The sequence below is a fragment of the Bos indicus genome, chromosome 24, assembly GCF_029378745.1.
Source record: "Bos indicus isolate NIAB-ARS_2022 breed Sahiwal x Tharparkar chromosome 24, NIAB-ARS_B.indTharparkar_mat_pri_1.0, whole genome shotgun sequence".
Taxonomy (NCBI): Eukaryota; Metazoa; Chordata; class Mammalia; order Artiodactyla; family Bovidae; genus Bos; species Bos indicus.
In genome coordinates, this window is record NC_091783.1 from 53,829,221 (window position 1) to 53,850,049 (window position 20,829).

The 20,829-nt window shown below is 40.3% G+C and overlaps 1 long non-coding RNA gene across 4 annotated transcripts in view; it reads left to right on the forward strand.

Annotated features, from left to right (window-relative positions):
• Positions 1 to 20,829, forward strand: part of LOC139179488 (uncharacterized) — a 42,946-nt gene that overhangs the window by 18,991 nt on the left and 3,126 nt on the right. Inside the window, exons 3-4 of one of the 4 annotated variants that reach the window (XR_011563851.1) lie at positions 1,803 to 2,043; positions 3,035 to 9,513. The exons of 1 other annotated variant lie outside the window; for it this stretch is intronic. This is a non-coding gene — a long non-coding RNA (uncharacterized lncRNA). Of the gene's footprint in view, positions 1 to 1,802; positions 2,044 to 3,034; positions 9,514 to 20,829 lie in introns of those variants that run through there. 2 more of the 4 variants (XR_011563853.1, XR_011563852.1) reach the window with 2 other exon arrangements.

The following is a 20,829-nucleotide window of genomic DNA, read 5'->3' on the forward strand; positions in this document are numbered from 1 at the left end:
GGAGCAGTGAGAGATGAGGGTTCGATCCCTGGGTTGGGAAGATTCCCCTGGAGAAGGAAATGGCAACCCACTCCAGTATTCTTGCTTAGGAAATCCCATGGTCAGAGGAGCCTGGCAGGGCTACCGTCCATGGGGTCGCAAAGAGTCAGACACGACTGAGCATCTGAGCACAATGTGTTCATATATATGTGAGCCCATATAAATGTGCTTAGAAATCAACTAAGAAAGGCTAGTTTCTTAGTTTTGGCATATGTATTATATTAATGGAAGTTAATAATAGTAAAGGAAACTGGTAAGGGGTAGACATGAATATTGTATTATCTTTGTAACTTTTCAGTGTATCTATAATTATTCTAAAATGAAAAATGCTATTTTTGAAAGCTAGCTAATGTGAAAATGTTTCAAAAATAATCCATACATTCTTAAACATGTAATTTCCTCTTAAATATATAAATATGCATTCTTTACCTATTTTTAGAAATAAAGCTCATTCCTTCATATATGGATACACTGACTGAACTGCACTTCAATTTTCTTATATAAACTAAACCCAGAGGATAATTAGTCATCTGTAATTTTTAACTTCAGTTTCTTTTCTTAAAAAATGATAATTTAAAGGAATTGGAAAGCATTCTGATGACAATGTTTTTCTATATTTATTATTTTTCCAATCCTTTAGCATGTTGTATTAAATAAGATTATGTTTCAACATTCATTAAAATTTGTAAGCATACACAAAAACTGAGAGAATGTTATAATGAATATTCATGTACCTATTATTTGGCTCAATAATTACCACTATGTTGCCAATACTGATATACATTTTTTTCTGAAACATTTTAAAGCAATCCTAGTCATTTGTTTTGCTACCCAAACTTCTAGAGCATCTCAAACCAATAAAGATATTTGCTTTACATAACCATTGTGCCTTTATCACAAACAACAAAATTAACTATAATGCCTTATTATCTAACATTCACTCCACATTCAACTTCACACAACTGGAAAGTTTGTTCCTTTTTTTAGCAACTCACTTGAAGAAAGATTAAATTTGGCTTTTCTGAAAACTAGAACTTTCTTTTCACACTCATATTAGTGCACTGTTGTTCTAGCCAAACGGTGACATCGTTGACAGAAAGAGACAGACACAGTTCCAACATGTAAGAAGGTTACATTGGTAAAGGATGTGACGACTTAACTGTTTTGGAAACCATTACCCAAATCAGTAGCGGCATTAACGGTGGTGGTGGTTTAGTCGCTCAGTCGTGTCCAACTCTTGCGACCCCACTGATTGTAGCCTGCCGGGCTCCTCTGTCCATGGGATTCTCTAGGCAAGAACACTGGAGTGGTTTGCCATTTCCTTCTCCAGGGGATCTTCCCGACCCAGGGATCAAACCCGGGTCTCCGGCACTGCAGGCAGATGCTTTACCAGCTGAGCTATGAGGGAAGCCCAATAGTGTTAATGATAACACTTAAAAATTGGAAACAACCCAATGCCTATCGTGGTTAAATTTTCTTAATTTATCTATTTTAATTGGAGGATAATTACAATTTTGTGATGGGTTTTGCCATACATCAACATGAATTAGCAGTAAGTATACATGTGTCCCCCCCATCCTGAACCCGCCTCCCACCACCCTCCCCACCCTATCTACCATGGTTAATTTTATGTGTCAACGTTACCGGATCAGAGTGCCCACATATCTGGCTTGATATTGTTTCTGGGTGTGTTTATGAGGATGTTCGTGGACGAAATTAGCATTTAAATCAGTAGACTGAGTATACACGTTTGCCTTCCCCAGTGAAGGTGGATCTCATCCAGTTTGTTGAGAGACTAAATAGAACAAAAAGGTGAACAAAGGAAGAACCTGTTTGGCTCTACTAGAGCTGGGACACTGTTTTTCTGCACTCAAACCGGGGTTGACCCCATTGGCTGCCTTGATTCTGAGACCTTTGGACTTGGACTGGGACCACACCACTGGCTTTCTTGGACCTTCATCTTGCAGCTGACAGGCCATGGAGCTTCTCAGACTCCATACTCACGTGAGTCAATCACTCATAGGAAACCTAATTCTATGTATCTGTATAAAATAAAACAGGCTCTATTTCTCCAAAAAATCTGACTAATACAGTGCCCAACAAAAAGGAGCTGACCAAATAAACCATGATGCAATGCTGTAGACAACAGGGAGCCACAGGAGGATTTGGGGCAGGGGAGTGGTACAGCGAATTGAATGGAGGGAGGAAGAGGTATTGCAACATTTTAAGGCGAAAAACTGATTTCCTATCCCCAATTACTTTTCTCCAAGTGAAGTCAGTTCCCCTAGCTAAAACTAACCTTGAACTCTCTCTAGCCCCTCACTCACTCCTCCCAAGGGTGAATTTGACCTCAGAAAGACACCCAAATCCTTCCTTCCCTCATCTTGAGAAAAAAAGCTATGCGTGGCAGACATGTGATCTCAGTTTCAGCCCATGGTGAGTTTTATAGTGAAATCTCTGTCCCCTGTAGGAGGAGAGGCAAACATAAGGTAAAGTCCTCAATGACTGGTAGATTACCTAGGAACAGACCAAAGGAAAGAGGGTGTCTGAGTCTTTTCAACAAATGGTGATGAGACAACTGGATGGTCACATGCAAAACACTGAGCCTGGACCCCTACCTCATATCACTTACAGAAATCAACTCAAAATATATCATAGACCAACATGCAAGAGCTAAAACTATAAAAATCTTTGAAGAAGACATAGGAGTAAACTTTCATGACCTTGGATTAGGCAACAATTTTAGTCTTGAGAATGCAAGGTGCCAGGTGCTTTTAACCATGATAATGGAAAAGTGGAAATTCTCTTTATTATTTTAGCTGCAAGAAAGAATACTTACCAAATTAATAATTCTTATCTAGGTGTTCTTCATATGAAAAGATCTATGACTTTCCACTTGTGACCATGTGACCAAAAACATGTGACACTGTTGTGCTTGTTTATGTCTTTGGCTCCTTGCTGAAAGATTCACAGAATTTCATTTTCTCATTTCTAGATGGGAAATATGATGTCAGCATAATCACTGACTTGCATGAGCTGTCATCAATCTTTGGAGAAATGGACTTATCTGTACCAGATCACATGACTTTCTTTGCCTAGAATCCTAACATTGTCGCCTTTATGACCAGCAAGGCTGTATAGAGAACATTGCTTGAGTCAAACTCAAGACCCATTCCGCCATAGTATTCATTACTTTTCAATCATATATATGCTTCCTAGGTGGTGTAGTGGTAAAGAATATGCCTGCCAATGCAGGAGACGCAAGAGACACGGTTCAATCCCTGGGGGGAGAAGATCCCCTGGAGTAGGAAATGGCAATCCACTCCAGTCTTCTTGCCTGGAAAACTCCATGGACAGAGAAGCCTGGTAAGCTATTATCCAGAGGTTGCAAGGAGTCGGACACAACTGAGCACAGAAGCTTTAATCATATGTATCTTCAGGTCTCATTCCTTTTAGCACCTACCTGTCAATTTAATGGGCATGTGTATATGTATAATGATATGTATAATTATATAATCACTTAAATTTTCTTCTGTCTGGGATTATTCTCTAGCTATTCCTCTGTCATCGTATTCTCTTGTTCTCTGTCAAAGTGTAAACCACTTGAGTCTCAGGATCATCCTTCACCAATTTTGTTTTTCCCATGATGCCTAGTCCAGCTCTAAGCCCACACTGTATCAGTGTTTCACAAAACGTGGAAGGAATTCCCTGCTTCAAGATCACCAAGGGTATTTTTAAAGCATAGATTCAGTTGTAGAGATGGATAGTGGTGATGGTTGCACTATAATATGAATGTACGTCATTGAGGTGTACACTTAGAAATGATTAAAATGGTCAATTTTGTTACGCATATTCCATCACAGATTAAAAAATTCAAATGCTTAAAAAGCATATTTTTAGGCCCAAAAGATCAGTGGATAAGAACCTGAGGGAATGATGCCTGAGAATTTACATTTTCCTAGTTCTTCTCCAGGTGTTTCTTACGCAACTTGGTTTGAAAAATCATCACACTAGATAGCAGATAAATGCCAATGGTTTTCTTGTGTAATTGATTAATGGGGACATTAATCTATATTCAGACTATAGACAGTGCTGACTTACAAGGTCCGATGGCTCAGGAGGCTTAATAAAAGCCCAGGAGAAAAAAGTCTATATCTACTATCTAGAAATATTAACTCTTTATCAGCCCTTTCTCTAAAAATAAAATCATTTCTAAAAACAGCTTCCTGTACAATATTCTGTACTTCATAAAGAGTTTATGAGGAATCATGGAAGAAGTATAAACCCTATAAAATAAAAATGTGACATAAATTATCAGCTTCACCACCACAAGTACCTGACAACCCCTGCATGTGTGGGGCCAAGTTCACCAACCTTGAAACATTCAAAGGAAATGTTCTCAGTAGGAACAAAGCCATTCTAAAACTCGCTCATCACTCAAATTGCTATCATGAGTGCCACATGAGCAGCGGTTTGTTGAATTGAATGATCATAAGCAGAGGTTTGCTGAATCGAATGATTCAAGGTTTTCTGAATATGCCTGATAGAGATTGACTACCGTATCAAACCCAGCATCTATTTTAAGTGATTGAAAACCCTTAAGCACTGCTGAGACCGCATTACTCTTCATCAAGCATACACTCAGGCAAGATTCCATATGCTTAACCTTCTACTAGGCTCAACCACTTCTAACTGCTAAGGAGACCAACCTATCTGTCAATGTGTGGCTGTAAGAAATGGCCTCAGACTATACTTGAAGGTGGCTGGTAGTCCAGGGTTCCTCATCCGCAGTTTTCAAAGGCAAGGTGGGAAAATATTGGGAAACCTCTGGGACAGGTTACCACTAAGAGTGGGGCTGCAGATAAGAGTGAAAAAATATTGTTCTGGAAAGCAAAATGATGAGGTGATTCAAAACATGGAACTGTACAAAGTTACTTGATGTGCGTGATAAAGCCAGCGTAGGAGGTGAAGACAAATGGCAGAGACTGTAAGTGGAAAGAACTGGATGAATAGAGATATGATCATCGACACAAGGAAGCAAACGAATGGTAACAACTTGGGTATAAAAATAACAAGGTTATTGAGAAACAGAAAATAGAACCATGGTTGCCAGGGGTTAGGGGGAGAGAGGAAGGAGGGGGTGTCCAATGGATATAGAGTTTCAAATCTGCAGGATGAAGAAATTCATTCCAGAGGTTTGTGGCACAACAGAGGGCATGTAATTAACACTACTGTCCTGCACACGTGAAGATGGATAAGATGGTAAATTTTACGCTGTGTGTTTCTCACCACAATAATGAAAGCAATAATAAGCCTGTATAGATGGACTTAGGGACAAGATATCATCTTCCTCGTACGACAGTTCAGTGTTCAACAGATTGATCTCAGCTTCATAAGCTAGCCTGAAAAAAAGAAAAAATAGGCAATCTTATATCACTGTAATCTGACAGGGGTAAACACTTAGAGAAATTCATCCTCATCATCCACAGATATATTGAGCATCTACAGACGCCTGACCACTGATTTAGGGATACAAGATATGTGATATTTGATTAAAAAATTGATCTGACACTCAAAATATGATTTTTAAAAAATCATAGTTTACTATTCATCTGGCTAAAATTATAACCCATCCCTGGCAAGTGGTTCAACTTGGCCCGAAATGTGACACCACTTGAAACTAATTAACTCTCAGCCACCTCATTCCCACTTGAAACAGATGTCTTGATTGAAAAAATATTCCTGGCTATGTTTCAAGTATGTTCAAGCACTAAACCAAAAATATTTATGAGATAAGAATATAGTAATAACCCATGCTTCTATGCTAGTTATAGCCTGCTGCTGCTGCTGCCACTGGTTGCTAAATTTAAACCCTTTGCTTTAAAGCCTCAGTTTGTCAATAAGATACCAGAAAAAAATGAAAGTAATGAGAGTAGGAGATAAAATTTATTGACCACTTACTAGGCTTCACTATAATTCTTCAATGAAATTGTTTGAGAGATTTGTCCTGTTTTACAGGAGGAAATTGAGGTTTAGGAAGATTACGTAACTTAGTCAAGTCATACAGCCTAGAGGCAATAGATCCTAAACTGAAACCTAAACTAAGCTAAGCTAAGCTAAGCTAAGTCACTTCAGTTGTGTCTGACTCTGAGCAACCCCATAGACGGCAGCCCACCAGGCTCCCCTGCCCCTGGGATTCTCCAGGCAAGAACACTGGAGTGGGTTGCCATTTCCTTCTCCAATGCAGGAAAGTGAAAAGTGAAAGTGAAGTCGCTCAGTCGTGTCTGACTCCTAGCGACCCCATGGACTGCAGCCTACCAGGCTCCTCCATCCATGGGATTTTCCAGGCAAGAGTACTGGAGTGGGGTGCCACTGCCTTCTCCGAACTGAAACCTGTATCTGGCTAAATTCAAAACCTATCCTCTTCCCATTTCTCAAGCTGCTTACAGAGAAGTCAAATAGAGAGAAATTTAAGAACTGCAGAGTCATTCTCCAACGTGTTGACAACATTAATCCCTTGTCATTTAACTCTGTGATCACCAAACACTCTCGATCATGCGTCCCCTTCGATTAAAAAAGGGCACACCTCCTGTATAGTGATGGTTATCTATTGTTCTTCCAAACTACTCTAAAACTTGGTGCTTTAAAACAACCACCGTATTATTATGACTCATGACTTTGTTAGTCCTGTATTAAGACAGCTCAGTGGGTGATTCTTCTGCTTCTTTGACGAGGGTCTCTCAGTGGTATTCAACTAATGGCTCAGCCAGGCTGGTTTGAGGATCCAAGACCACTTTGCTCACAAGCCTAGTGTCTTAGAGGAGACACCAGAAAAGTTAGGTTCAAATGGGGCTCTCTCTTTCTTCATGAGATCTCAGTGCCTTTCCACATAGTCTCCCCAGAAGGGAATTCCCACTTCTTACATGGTGACTCAGGACTTATGAGAAGTTCTCTGGGAGATGAAGTAGAAGCTGCCAGTCTCTTAAGGACTGGACACAGAAATGAATATCGTATCCCTTTCATCATATTCTGTTAGTCAAAGCAGTCACAGGAACAGCACAGATTCAAGAGAAAGTCATACAGATTCCTACTTTTCAGTGGAAGGATTATCAGAAAACTTGAAGCCAACTTTAACCCGCTGTGTGTGTGCTCGGTCATGTCCAACTCTTTGCGCCCTGTGGACGGTTCCCCTCCAGGCACCTCTGTCCGTGGAATTTACCAGGCAAGAATACTGAAGTGGGTTGCCATTTTCTTCTCCAGGGGATCTTCCTGACCCTGGGGTCGAACTCACATCTCTTGAGTCTCTTGCATTGGCAAGCAGATTCTTTACCACTGAGCCACCTGCTGAACTATTATAATACAGAATGAACGTCGGAAAACACACAAAACGGAAAGTGTTAAGAAATAAATACATAAATAAATAGGCTAATAATTCCCTCCCATGGTCTTTGAATCAGCTTGTACAACTTCTAAGGAGAACATACTTCCATTTTAGATCCTCTTACTCTACCTTCCAATATATTCATTTATTAATTCACAAAGTGCATATGAAGAGAGCAACTTCTGTGCAATAGACACTGTATTAGGAACTGACGAACAAACATGGCCCTCACTCTTTAGGAATTCACGACACAACGGGGAAAACAGACAATACAAATAATTATAATTCGAGTTAGAAGTGCCATCATAGAAAAGAGTGTTACAGGCCACAGGAGCATGAGGAACATTTTGAACTTGACCTGGGGACTCAAGGAAGCAGGCATCTTTCTGGATCCTGCTCGTTTGCCATTGTCTTTATGAATGGGCTGCAAAACCCCAAAGACTGGTCAAAGTCCCTGAAGACACAACAATATATATATATTCCTTTTATTGTCCTAAATACTCAGTTTGAATTTCAAGTGATGGAACTAACTGATTAGATTTTCTTGTGCCTAAGGTGTAAAACTCTACCTCTAACCACAGTCGGCTTATTCATCAAAAGGGTAGGTGGGTAAGAAAGAGAACAGAGGAAACCAGCCCAAACTTATCAGCACCACTGGACATAAAGTAGTGATCATAATACCTGCACAGAACAGAACAGGATACAAAAGCTCTCATGTTCCTTATCGCATTAAATAACAAAGTATTAACAACAGTTTTTAGACTAAGAAGAGCAGGGTTTTATATATCCTCCCAAATGGTAAGTCACAGAATGTTCCTTAACACATCATTCACATTGCCTTATTCGATCCGGCTATTTTTTGAAATGTAGAGTCGCAAGCAAAACCTCTCCAAGAATCAGGGACAGAGGTGGGGTGGAAATCATTCCCTTCCTTTTCATGAATATGGGCCCCCTGTTGTAAGTAACCATCTTTACTTTCTGAGTCTGTGGAATCAGGGACAGAGGTGGGGTGGAAATCATTCCCTTCCTTTTCATGAATACGGGCCCCCTGTTGTAAGTAACCATCTTTACTCTCTGAGTCTGTGGATAACAAAACCTGACAAAGTGGAGTTTGACCGCAGCCTGGGGTCCACCAGGCAGACTATGATTAGCATCATCAGCCAGCAGTTAGCTGAGAAATTACAACGTTCTGGGTACAGTGTCGCTATAGACACTAAAATTCTTGAGACAGGTAGGTGGCAGAGAGGATTATCAAGCATGGTCCCTGGTGATCTTTTAGAACAGCTTAGATAAAGGATCTGTCCAGAGTGAATTAGGTGGAGCCCTGCCTCCAAGCCCAAGTGAAACACATGCTGTTTCAGAACATCGTCCTGCCCTTTCATTCTTTCTATAACGTTTATGAAAAATGAGATCAGTTGTTGACTTATAGGTGGAGAGACTTTAGAGATTATTATTCCAACCGTCTTGTTTTAAGCTAAAGAGGTTGAGACCCAAGCAGTGAATTGACTTCCCAAAGATATATGGCCCAATCTCACCAAATGTCCTACTTTTCACTAGTTGTTCACATCAAACTGGGTACATGACTTTGAAATTATGCTAAAAAACCTGGACTCTAATGAGAATGCTTATACCAGAGCAGAGGATTAACACATGTACTGGTTATACCAGGTTTCACAGGGCCCTCCTATCACACCATGGAATATGCCTCCTCAGGAAGCCTTTGTTCAGGGTTTTTAGAACCAAGCATCATTTTAAATCCTGCAAACATAGTGAATAACAGAATCTAAATGCACATGCAGCATACTACAGTGCTTCCTGCCCAATTATATCCTAATAAATGTCTTTACATGCTCATTTTTATTCATGGATTTCATGACTGAGGAGGGATCATTATACAGACACCAAAAGTCTGTGCACACACACATACACTCACACAGCTGGAAACCATTTAAAAAAGCTTTTAGCCCATTAAGTTTACTCCAGAAATATGAGTTAGGAAATTTATAAGTAGGAACTACTAAGCTATAAATTTCTACCGATGGCTATAAAATTTACCTACAAGTCTATCTCTAAAGCAGTGTGAAGGAAAAAAGGAAGAGTGAATTACATCAAAAAAAAAAAAAAATTACTTACTGGTTGTTTTCTGGGTTTTTTTTTTCACCATTCAACCAACTGTGTTTATTTCTATTTTGTATAGTTTGTATTTCAGATACTATTTAAGGTCAGTAAAACACCAACATATCCACTGAATATTATTTATAAAGAGGCAGAGAACTTCTAGGTTTTTTAAGGTACAATATAGGGTCACAGCAGAAAGATCCCCTGGAGAAGGGCATGGCAACCCACTTCAGTATTCCTACCTGGAGAATCCCATGGACAGAGGAGCCTGGTGGGCTACAGTCCATGGGGTCATAAAGAGTCAGACACAACTGAAGTGACTCAGCATGCACGCACGCATGTATTTTTAGCTTATTTTTTATGCTTTTAGAACATTCTTGACTGGTTTGCTGGCTTTGTAGTTAGTGTTAGCCAATGTGATTCTTACCATTATCTCCCTTGCTTCTTGCCTTAGCTCCTCATTTAAACAACTAAGCTATTCCGTGCTCACTGCCTCTGGGAAGTAATTTAAAAGCAGAAAATGTAGAGGGAAAAGGAGTCTCATTAGGTTTTGAGCTTCAAAAGTCTATGGCTTAAGAGAACAACAATAACAACAACAACAACAATTCAGGCAGGAGGGAAACATTTAGTAGAAAATATGAATGAAAGTGAAGTATACTAACGCATGTATATGGAATTTAGAAAGATGGTAACGATAACCCTGTATGCGAGACAGCAAAAGAGACACAGATGTATAGAACAGTCTTTTGGACTCTGTGGGAGAGGGCAAGGGTGGGATGGTTTGGGAGAATGACATTGAAACATGTATATTATCATATGTGAAACTAATCGCCAGTCAAGGTTGATGCATGATACAGGATGCTCAGGGCTGGTGACTGGATGACCCAGAGGGATGGGATGGGGAGGGAGGTGTGAGACCCATGGCAGATTCATGTCAATGTATGGCAAAACCAATACAATATTATAAAGTAATTAGTCTCCAAAAAAATAAATAAAGTGAAAAAAAACAGAAAGTGAATGTTAGTCACATAGTCATGTGTCTGACTCTTTGTGACCCCATGGACTATATAGCTTGCCAGGCTCCTCTGTCCATGGAATTCCCCAGGCAAGAGGACTGGAGTGGGTTGCCATTTCCTTCTCCAGGGGATCTTCCTGACTCAGGGATGGAACCCAGGTCTCCTGCATTGCAGGCAGATTCTTTACCATTTGACCCAGCAGGGAAGCCCCCAAAAATATGAATAAATCTCCCCAATCACTCTCAACTCCCTATCACCACCAATCCTCACACAATTGCCAGACTGAAAGCAGGTGGAAGAGGCAGGTGGCACCCAATAAGATGAGACTGGAAAGCTGGTTCACAGTCAGTATCCACAGGGCCCCGGTGGAACAAGTCCCATCCACCTCCAGCTCTCCATCCCCAATCCTCACCCTTGTTCTTCACATTATCCTTCCAGAGGACATCCAGCCAGAACTTCCCTATACCTGCAGCCAATAGGACACTTGTCTGCATTCTAAGATTTTGTTTGACGCCTATCTGACTTAACCTGTGTGGACCACTCCTTGCAATAACCAAGTACACTTGTAATTTTCAGAAGTGAGAAGAGCCCAGGAAACCTAAAGGAAATGTAGAAGAGAAAGTTTTCCTTCTACCTGAATATGGGATAAGCCAGCTCTAGACAGTTTCCAGCAATAGTCAGCTCTAGTTTAATTAAAGGGACAATACTTAGAAATTAAAAGTAAACTAAATTGTTGAGGGTAAGACCTGAATAGTCTCTAAGTTTCGTATTGATTCTAAATTTCAATGACTCTATGAAGTAGTCCCATAAAGTTTTGCCTTTACAAAGGAAAATGTTTATTAAAGAAAGCTTTAAGTCTATTTTCAAGTAAATAATTTGAAGCTTAGTTGAGCTATCAAGTCATCAATAACCAGAATTCATCAATGATATTAATAATAAGTCATCAATGACAGCAGGAATTGAAACACCTAACTCCTGAGTCTAGAACCTGTGATTAGCATCAATCACAGTTTCAACACGAAACAGTCTATCCAACTGCCCAAAATTAAGGGACTGTAGCAGAGAGGGAGGAGAAGGCAATGGCAACCCACTCCAGTGTTCTTGCCTGGAGAATCCCAGGGACAGGGAAGCCTGGTGGGCTGCCATCTCTGGGGTCACACAGAGTCGGACACGACTGAAGCAATTTAGCAGCAGCAGCAGAAAGGGATGAAGATAGCCCAGGCCATTCAGTGGTGGGAGGGGTCAGGACGGGGAGGCAAGATGAGTGAGGAATGCTCTGACTCCAAAATACGGTTTCACCTCTCTAGTCCTCCTTCTGTATTTTCTTCCCACTTATGTGGCACCTAGGTCTCCTTTAGTATGTAAGACAATAAGCTGAATATCTCCTCCTTCCTCTTTTAGAAACCATTCTCAGACAGGTTCTGTCGGTAAAAATATTCTTCATTTACAAGAGTACAAGCTCTGACTTAATTCCTCCCACTGTTGCCGAGAATGAAGCATGCGGGCCTGCCTCCTCTTCTGGTCTCTCAGCACCACGTGGAGTCAGCTGCAGGTGACGCATAGAGCCTCCCCGCCCTGGAACGCCAGAGCCATTTTGGTAACCAAACCACTAAGGTGAAGCTCTGCGAGATGTTACGGACTCTTTAATGCTTTTTCCCTGTCGTTGGCAGTGCCCAGTGACGTTCCGTTCAGTGACCCATCTCCACAGCACCCCCATCCCACTGACCTGTGGCTCCAGCCTCCCACTCCCATCCTCCCCTCCTCTGTTTTCACTGTGTCCTTTTAAACTCCTATTCCATCACCAACAGATTCATTTAAGCCCTTAGTCTCTTTGAAAGACACACAACATGCCCTTTGCTTTAATTAAATCCTGACATTTCCCCCAATTTCCACCTCCCTTGAAGATCTCTCAAGTGGAGTCTGTTGTTTCTCCCATGTCTACACAGTACAGTCAGGATTCTCCTCGTCGCCTGTTTCCAGTTCAAGGCCATTACCCATCAGCTTTATGAAAAACCCTCTCATTATTTGCTATATAAACCATTGGAGATCTGCTTTGCCTCCAAGATCTACAGTCAATCCAGCCCTGCCCAGACTGATGGGCTGCTGAACAATGCCCAGCCCTTTCACTATCGGCTGGCTTTCTGCCTTAACTCCTCCACCATCTCGGAAAACTTCAGAGATGTAATGGATAACTTCTTCTTGAACTTCTCCACTCTAATGATTTCTACCTTCACGTCTCTCCACCACACTTCCCTATGACCACCGCTTGGATCTTTGAGGATAGAAAAGAAAATACTAAATAAGAGTTTAATGAAGTCCTAAAACTAAGCAAATAGTATTATAAATAAAATAATTTATCGGATGGAATTAAGAGAACATTGCATACTACAAGAGAAAGAGTTGATGAATTTGGTAAAAGCACAGTGTATGCTATGCTATGCTATGCTAAGTCGCTTCAGTCGTGTCCGACTCTGTGCGACCCCATAGACGGCAGCCCACCAGGCTCCCCCCTCCCTGGGATTCTCCAGGCAAGAACACTGGAGTGGGTTGCCATTTCCTTCTCCAATGCAGGAAAGTGAAAGTGAAGTCACTCAGTCATGTCTGACTCTTAGGGATCCCATGGATTGCAGCCTAACAGGCTCCTCCGTCCATGGGATTTTCCAACCAAGAGTACTGGAGTGGGGTGCCATTGCCTTCTCCCTAAAACACAATAGAAATTATCAAAGCTAAAACAGGGAGGGGAAAAAATTTAAAAATAATGACCATAGCTTCCATTGGTCTGTAGGACAAAATTGAGTAGACTAATATATGTATAATTTGAGTTCCAGGGAGGAGAGACAGAAAATAAATATTTTAAGGAAAGTGGATGTAAGTTTTTTTAATTTTCATTAAAATACCAACTGATATATGCAATAAACTAAGTAACTCAAAACATGGTAACTATAACAACAACAAAAAAAACACCCCACACTAGGCTAGGTATACAATAGTCAAACTATTGAAAATCAGAAATAAAGAAAAAAAAATCCTCAAAGAAGTGAAAGAAAAAAAGATACACTCCACACACAGAAAGAAATATTAATATAAATTATGAACAATTTCTCATCAGTAATAATTGAAGTCAGAGGCAATGGTACAATATTTTTAATGAGTTGAAAGGAAAAATATAATCAACAAAGAACCCAATATCCAACAAAAATATCCTTCAAAACTGAAGGTTAAATAAAGGTATTTTTCATATCGTAGTATTTGACTTCAAGAGGTCAAAATAAAATAATACCATATAGAAATGTCAATATACAGAATGGAATAAATCAGGAGAACTAAAATTACAATAATTTTGGCTAAATATATTTTCTTAAATATACTTAATTTTATATTCTTAATATATCTTTCTTAAAGAACAAAGACACAATGCAAACACAATGACTTTATAAGGTCTGGGAGTTGGTGATGGACAGGGAGGCCTGGCGTGCTGCGATTCATGGGGTCGCAAAGAGTCGGACACGACTGAGCGACTGATCTGATCTGATCTGATAATATATGAACATGTAAAATGTATATAAACAATATCACAAAGTTCTGGAGGGTATAAAATTTAATTATATTATCATAAATTTCTTATTTAAGTAGTCTAATAATCAGTCAAGGTAAACCATGATAAGTTATATTATAACCCCTATACCCAAATTGTGCTTCCCTGGTGGCTCAGAGGTTAAAGCGTCTGCCTCTACTGCAGGAGACCTGGGTTCGATCCCTGGGTCGGGAAGATCCCCTAGAGAAGGAAATGACAACCCACTCCAGGATTCTTGCCTGGAGAATCCCATGGATGGAGGAGCCTGGTGGGCTACAGTCCATGGGGTTGCAAAGAGTCGGACACGACTGAGTGACTTAACTTTAACTTCTAACTTTATTTATACCCAAATGGGTATAGCAAAAAAGCCAACTGAGAGATTAGGCTAAAAGACTAAAAAAATACTCAAATAAGACAAAAGAAGAAATAAAGAGCACATGGGCTATATATAAAACAAGTAATATAAATTCAAATATGTCAACAATTATATTAATTATAAATGCACTAAACATACCAATTAAAAGGCAAATAAGATGAGATTGGACTTTTTTAAAAGTAGCATGGCATCTGGTCCCATCACTTCATGGCAAATAGATGGGGAAAAAATGCAAACAGTGACTGACTTTATTTTTCCAGGCTCCAAAATCACTGCAGATGGTGATTGTAGCCATGAAATTAAAAGACGCTTACTCCTTGGAAGGAAAGTTATGACCAACCTAGACTGCATATTAAAAAGCACAGACATTACTTTGCCAACAAAGGTCCATCTAGTCAAGGCTATGGTTTTTCCAGTGTTCACGTATGGATGTGAGGGTTGGACTGTGAAGAAAGCTGAGTGCCAAAGAATTGATGCTTTTGAACTGTGGTGTTGGAGAAGACTCTTGAGAGTCCCTTGGACTGCAAGGAGATCCAACCAGTCCACTCTAAAGGAGATCAGTCCTGGGTGTTCTTGGAAGGACTGATGCTAAAGCTGAAACTCCAATAATTTGGCCACCTGCTGCAAAGAACCAACTCATTTGAAAAGACCCTGGTGCTGGCAAAGATTGAGGGCAGGAGGAGAAGGGGACGACAGAGGATAAGATGGTTGGATGGCATCACCGACTCAATGGACATGGGTTTGGGTGGACTCCGGGAGTTGGTGATGGACAGGGAGGCCTGGCGTGCTGCGGTTCATGGGGTCACAGAGTCAGACATGACTGAGCGACTGAACTGAACTGAACTAAAAAGTAGCATAATTATATTCCGTTTTCACAATACACAACTTAAATTAAAGCTATGGACAGGTTGAAAGTAAGTAATGGAAAAACACATCATGCAAATACTGAACATAAAATCTTCTGTGGCTCCACTAAGATCACACAAAATAGGCAATGAGCTTAACAGAGGTAAAGAGGGACAATTCATAATCTTAAAAAAATATCAGTTCATGAAGAAAGACATAATTCCTGAATCTGTATGCAGCAAATAAAAGTTTCAAGAAATACTAAGAAAAATTTAACAAAACTAAAGCAAGAAATATACAGATTTTATATCAGTTCAGTTCAGTCACTCAGTCGTGTCCAACTCTTTGAGACCCCATGGACTGCAGCATACCAGGCCTCCCTGTCCATCACCAACTCCCAGAGTTTACTCAAACTCATGTCCATTGCAGAAAAGGCACTGGCACCCCACTCCAGTACTCTTGCCTGGAAAATCCCATGGACAGAGGAGCATGGTAGGCTGCAGTCCATGGGGTTGCTACGAGTCAGACACGACTGAGCGGCTTCACTTTCACTTTTCACTTTCATGCATTGGAGAAGGAAATGGCAACCCACTCCAGTGTTCCTGCCTGGAGAATCCCAGGGACGGGGGAGCCTGGTGGGCTGCCATCTATGGGATCGCACAGAGTTGGACACGCCTGAAGCGACTTGGCAGCAGCAGCAGCATGTCCATTGAGTCGGTGATGCCATCCAACTATCTCATCTTCTGTCGTCGCCTTCTCCTCATGCCTTCAATATTTCCCAGCATCAGGGTATTTTCCAGTGAGTCAGTTCTTCGCATCAGGTGGCCAAAGGATTGGAGTTTCAGCTTCAGCATCAGTCCTTCCCATGAATATTCAGGACTGATTTCCTTTACATTGGGCTGGTTGAATCTCCTTGCCGTCCAAGGGACTCAAAAGTCTTCTCCAACACCACAGTTCAAAAGCATCAATTCTTTGGTGCTCAGCTTTCTTTATAGTCGAACTCTCATATCCATATAGGACTACTGGAAAAAACATAGCTTTGACTAGATGGACCTTTGTTGGCAAAGTAACATATCTGCTTTTTAATATGCTGTCTAGATTGGTCATAACTTTCCTTCCAAGGAGCAAGGGTCTTTTAATTTCATGGCTGCAGTCCCCATCTGCAGAGATTTTACATAGGGGCTTATTTAAATGGCCTAATAAAGGCTTCATTTTTACACTTACGGATAAAAGTCTGTCAGTTTCTATGAGGTTCTGATACCAAAGTTTCCATACCCCCTTATTGTGCAAGTACAATGCAACATCATTTAAAATAGAGGGAGAACATGAAAATATTACTTAGGGATACAGTCTACACATTGCTTAGGCAGAAGTAATGCCTTTCCTGTATGAAGCCTCTATTGATCACACACAGATATAGACTCTGAGAGCTTTAACATGAAAGCTGGGTTTAATAAACTGCTCTCTAGCTTTTATTTCTTAAAACAAGACCTCTGTTATATTTTAGCATGCTTATAGTATCATCATTCTTTAAATTGGAGTCTCTACACAAAACGTTTTTTAAATTAGCCTTCGTTCCTTCATTTCCAAAGTCTAACACACATTACCACTGTTTTACACTAGCATGTTACATCTGATTTTTAATTTGGAATAATGTGTCTTTCAACCCCATTTATTTTATATGATTTGTTAAGAACATCAGTCTCATCAAACTAATTATCGAAGGCAAATGGCTTACCATAAAATTAATGTACTCAGCACCCCCCAAGTTAGTTATTATTCAAACGCACCAATTCTTTTCCTTCATGTATAATTAGTTTTAGACATGTAAATGAAGATGATTAAAAATAAGTAAAGAGTGAAGTTATGAAATTGATTCATATGTTCTACTTTTCAGAATCATTATTTCTTAGTCCCTTCAAAGCTGAAAGGATGATTCTGCAGGCAGCATTGTGACAGATGGCAATACAGCCAGCCCAAGGCAAACTGTCTTTTAACTCATCTGTCTAATATCCTTCCCCCTTTTCGCAATCCCCTTGTACTTCTCCTTCCCCTCAGAAGCCCAAGACCCTCCACAAACATTTTTGTTTGATCAAACCACATGTCAGCCTTTGAAGAGGCAGATGACATCCCATAGGCTGAGCCCTGAAGCACAGAAAGTATCAAATTTCCATTAGGATACAGGACCTAGGAAATGGCTAGCTACACTGACTGCTTAAAATTTCACCTTTATAAAGATTTCATGCCTTGCTCATTCCAAACATATTCACAGAGAGATGGATTCCAGTTCCCCAGCTATGCACCAACTGTTTGACTGTGGGAGGTTATTTAGCTCATCATCTGTAAAATGGTAATATCTAATTCACAAATGTTTGATTGAAGTCAGTATGAGTTAAATGTTTAGTCAAGAGGAAAATATCATACAATGTAAAAAAACTGTATTACCCAGCAAAAAAATTTTTATAAAATCCTATTCCTTGAAAAGTTTATGGTGACAGTTTTATAACTCAGATTTATACCATTCAGCAAGCATTATGATATTTTCCTGTGCCTTTTCTCTGTCCAGTTTTGATGTAAGAATTAGGACCAGTCAGACCAGGTGAGTCAGATCTTACTAACCCAAGCTGTCATATTATAAAACAAAAACAACAATCCCAAGTTTCTGAAGTTGTTCCAAGTATGACATAAGGTAACGTGCATAAAGTGTCTAGTTAAATAAAGATCTAATATATAGTAAGTTCTTGATAAATAATAGCTTTCAATACTACTTCCAGCTGTTCCATTTCACCAAGGGTAGAGTATATAATGGCACCCCACTCCAGTACTCTTGCCTGGAAAATCCCGTGCATGGAGGAGCCTGATAGGCTGCAGTCCATGGGGTCGCTAAGAGTCAGACACGACTGAGCAACTTCACTTTCACTTTCATGCGTTGGAGAAGGAAATGGCAACCCACTCTAGTGTTCTTGCCTGGAGAATCCCAGGGACGGGGGAGCCTGGTGGGCTGCTGTCTATGGGGTCGCACAGAGTCGGACACGACTGAAGCGACTTAGCAGCAGCAGCAGAGTATATAAAAATGAGGATTGTGCCCTAGTCTTCTTAAAACATCTCAGTCTCAGTTTTCTCTAAATACCTCCTCAGAAACTGGAAAGTTGCCAAGATCACATCTGGCCTAAAATGAATCTAGAAGAAAGACAGATGAAGGAAAGAACAAAGACATTAAGGGAAAAACAAATTTGCTCTCAAGTAATAGTAACAAGAGTGGGAAGACCTAAGGACAAGAGCCGAGGCAAAAAAGAAAGCAACCATCCAGATGATTCATTTTGGTTCTGATTTTCTTTTGTAAAAATGCAACTTGTTTAAAAGAAACAAGCTATCAAGTTATGACACGACAGGGAGGAATCTTAAATGCATATCATTGAGCAAAAGTAGCCAATTTTGAAAAAGTTACATGCTGTATGATTCCAACTACGTGACTGGCATTCTGTAACAAGCAAAATTATGGAGACAGGACAAAGATTAAGGTTAGCAAAGGTCGTGGGGGATGGAGGGGTGAACAGGTGGAGCACACAGAATTCTGTGGGTAGTAAAACTACTCTGAATGGTACTAAACTGGTGGGTACGTGTCATTATAAGTTTGTCCAAACCCACAGACTGTACATCACCAGGAGTGAACTCTAATGTGAACTAGGACTCTGGCTGACAACGATATGTCAATGCAGATTCATCAGTTGTAACAAATGTACCACTCTGGCGAGGGATGTTGATAATTGGGGAGGCTATGAATGTGGGAGCAGGAGGTATATGGAAAATGCCTAGGCCTTCCTCTCAATTTTGCAGTGACCCTAAAACAGTTCTAAAAAATAAAGCCTAGGTTTTAAAATGCCACCGAAAATTAAATTTCTTTGTATTTTCCTTTTATTATTGTTGACATAGACATGGAACACCAGAGCCCGATACTTTATTTTTAGTTAATTTCAGGCTAATTGTTTGGTTCAAAAACAACAATCTTGGATAAGCAGCAGGTAAAACAATTTTCCCATGCCAACCTGCTATCCTAAATCAGTTCTTTGTTTCTGTTGCCTGCGGCAGAATTCTCATTTGGATAAAACCTGGGCTTCTGCCCGGTGGCATTCCTCACCTTGCCAAGGTAAACGTCTTGTCAGGGATGCCGCAGCATGTTGAACCTCTGGGCAGCCATTTAGCAGCACAGAGAAGAGCCACGAGTGGTGTCCAGAAAAATTGTTCTTCTCAAATGAAAAGTGACATACATGCAGCCTAGGCTCCACGAGGCCAAAACACGCTATTAAAAAACTGTCGTAGATCAGATTGTTTACTTGGTGTGCATGCGTACGTGCTCAGTCGCCTCACTTGTGTCCGTTGCTATGCGACCCTATGGACTGTAGCCTGCCAGGCTCCTCTGTCCATGGGATGGTCCAGGCAAGAATTCAGGAGTGGGCTGCCACGCCCTCCTCCAGGGGATCTTCTCAGCCCGGGAATCCAACCTGGGGATCAAACCTGTGTCTCTTGCATTGCAGGTGGATTCTTTACCCACAGAGTCACCTGGGATGCCCTTATTTGGTATACTAAGGAACACATCCCTTCCCCTGCCATCCAAAATAATCGCTTACCTGAATTTAATCACCTCTACTAACATCGTTGGATGCCCTTTTTTTGTGTGTAGAAATATTCTTGCTAAACTTAACTGGGAACTTCAAAGAAGGATATAGAAATTCTATAAATTCCTTGGAAAACATTTTCCAGGTTCTTGTGTCTCGAAGTCTACATCAATCCCCCATAAAGTCATTAAGTGATTTGGGTTCACTGAGTCAGAATAATACAAGCTTCTTAAAAATTAGTGTTGACATGACTCTCTGAATAGTTCAAGTAAATGATTTTTAAACGCTTAACTTATCCTGACATTTGCTTTAAGAACGCATTTTGGTTTTCAAAATGATACAGAGTTTTATATTAGCATCCAGATTGAATGCATCCTATTGAAATCTGCTTCTCCTCTTCCTCCTCTCTTAAAGAAATAAAGTTATGCTATTCTCAAACATTTAGCTGAAAGGATCACTTTGTATATGGTATCAGATTTTTAAGGAAGTAGCCAATCAGTTCATTTTCCTGTCAAAGTTTTAAATTTTGATTGACTTTTTCACATCCTAAAAATAATTCTTTTTTTCCAGAATTCTTTATCCAGGAATGTCTATGCCATCTGCCATGGACTGAGTTCTAGGTACTATAAAAAAAAACAGTTGCAAACAAGCCTGAAGTTGCAGAGCTGTGGATGTATTCTTCATTTTAAGAAATTGATATTTAAAAGCAATTTTTGTATTAGTAAATAAGTGTTAGTCACTCAGTCGTTTCCGACTCTTTGTGACCCCATTGACTGTAGCCCACTAGGCTCCTCTGTCCATGGGATTCTCCAGGCAAGAATTCTGGAATGGGTTGCCATTACCTTCTCCAGGGGATCTTCCCA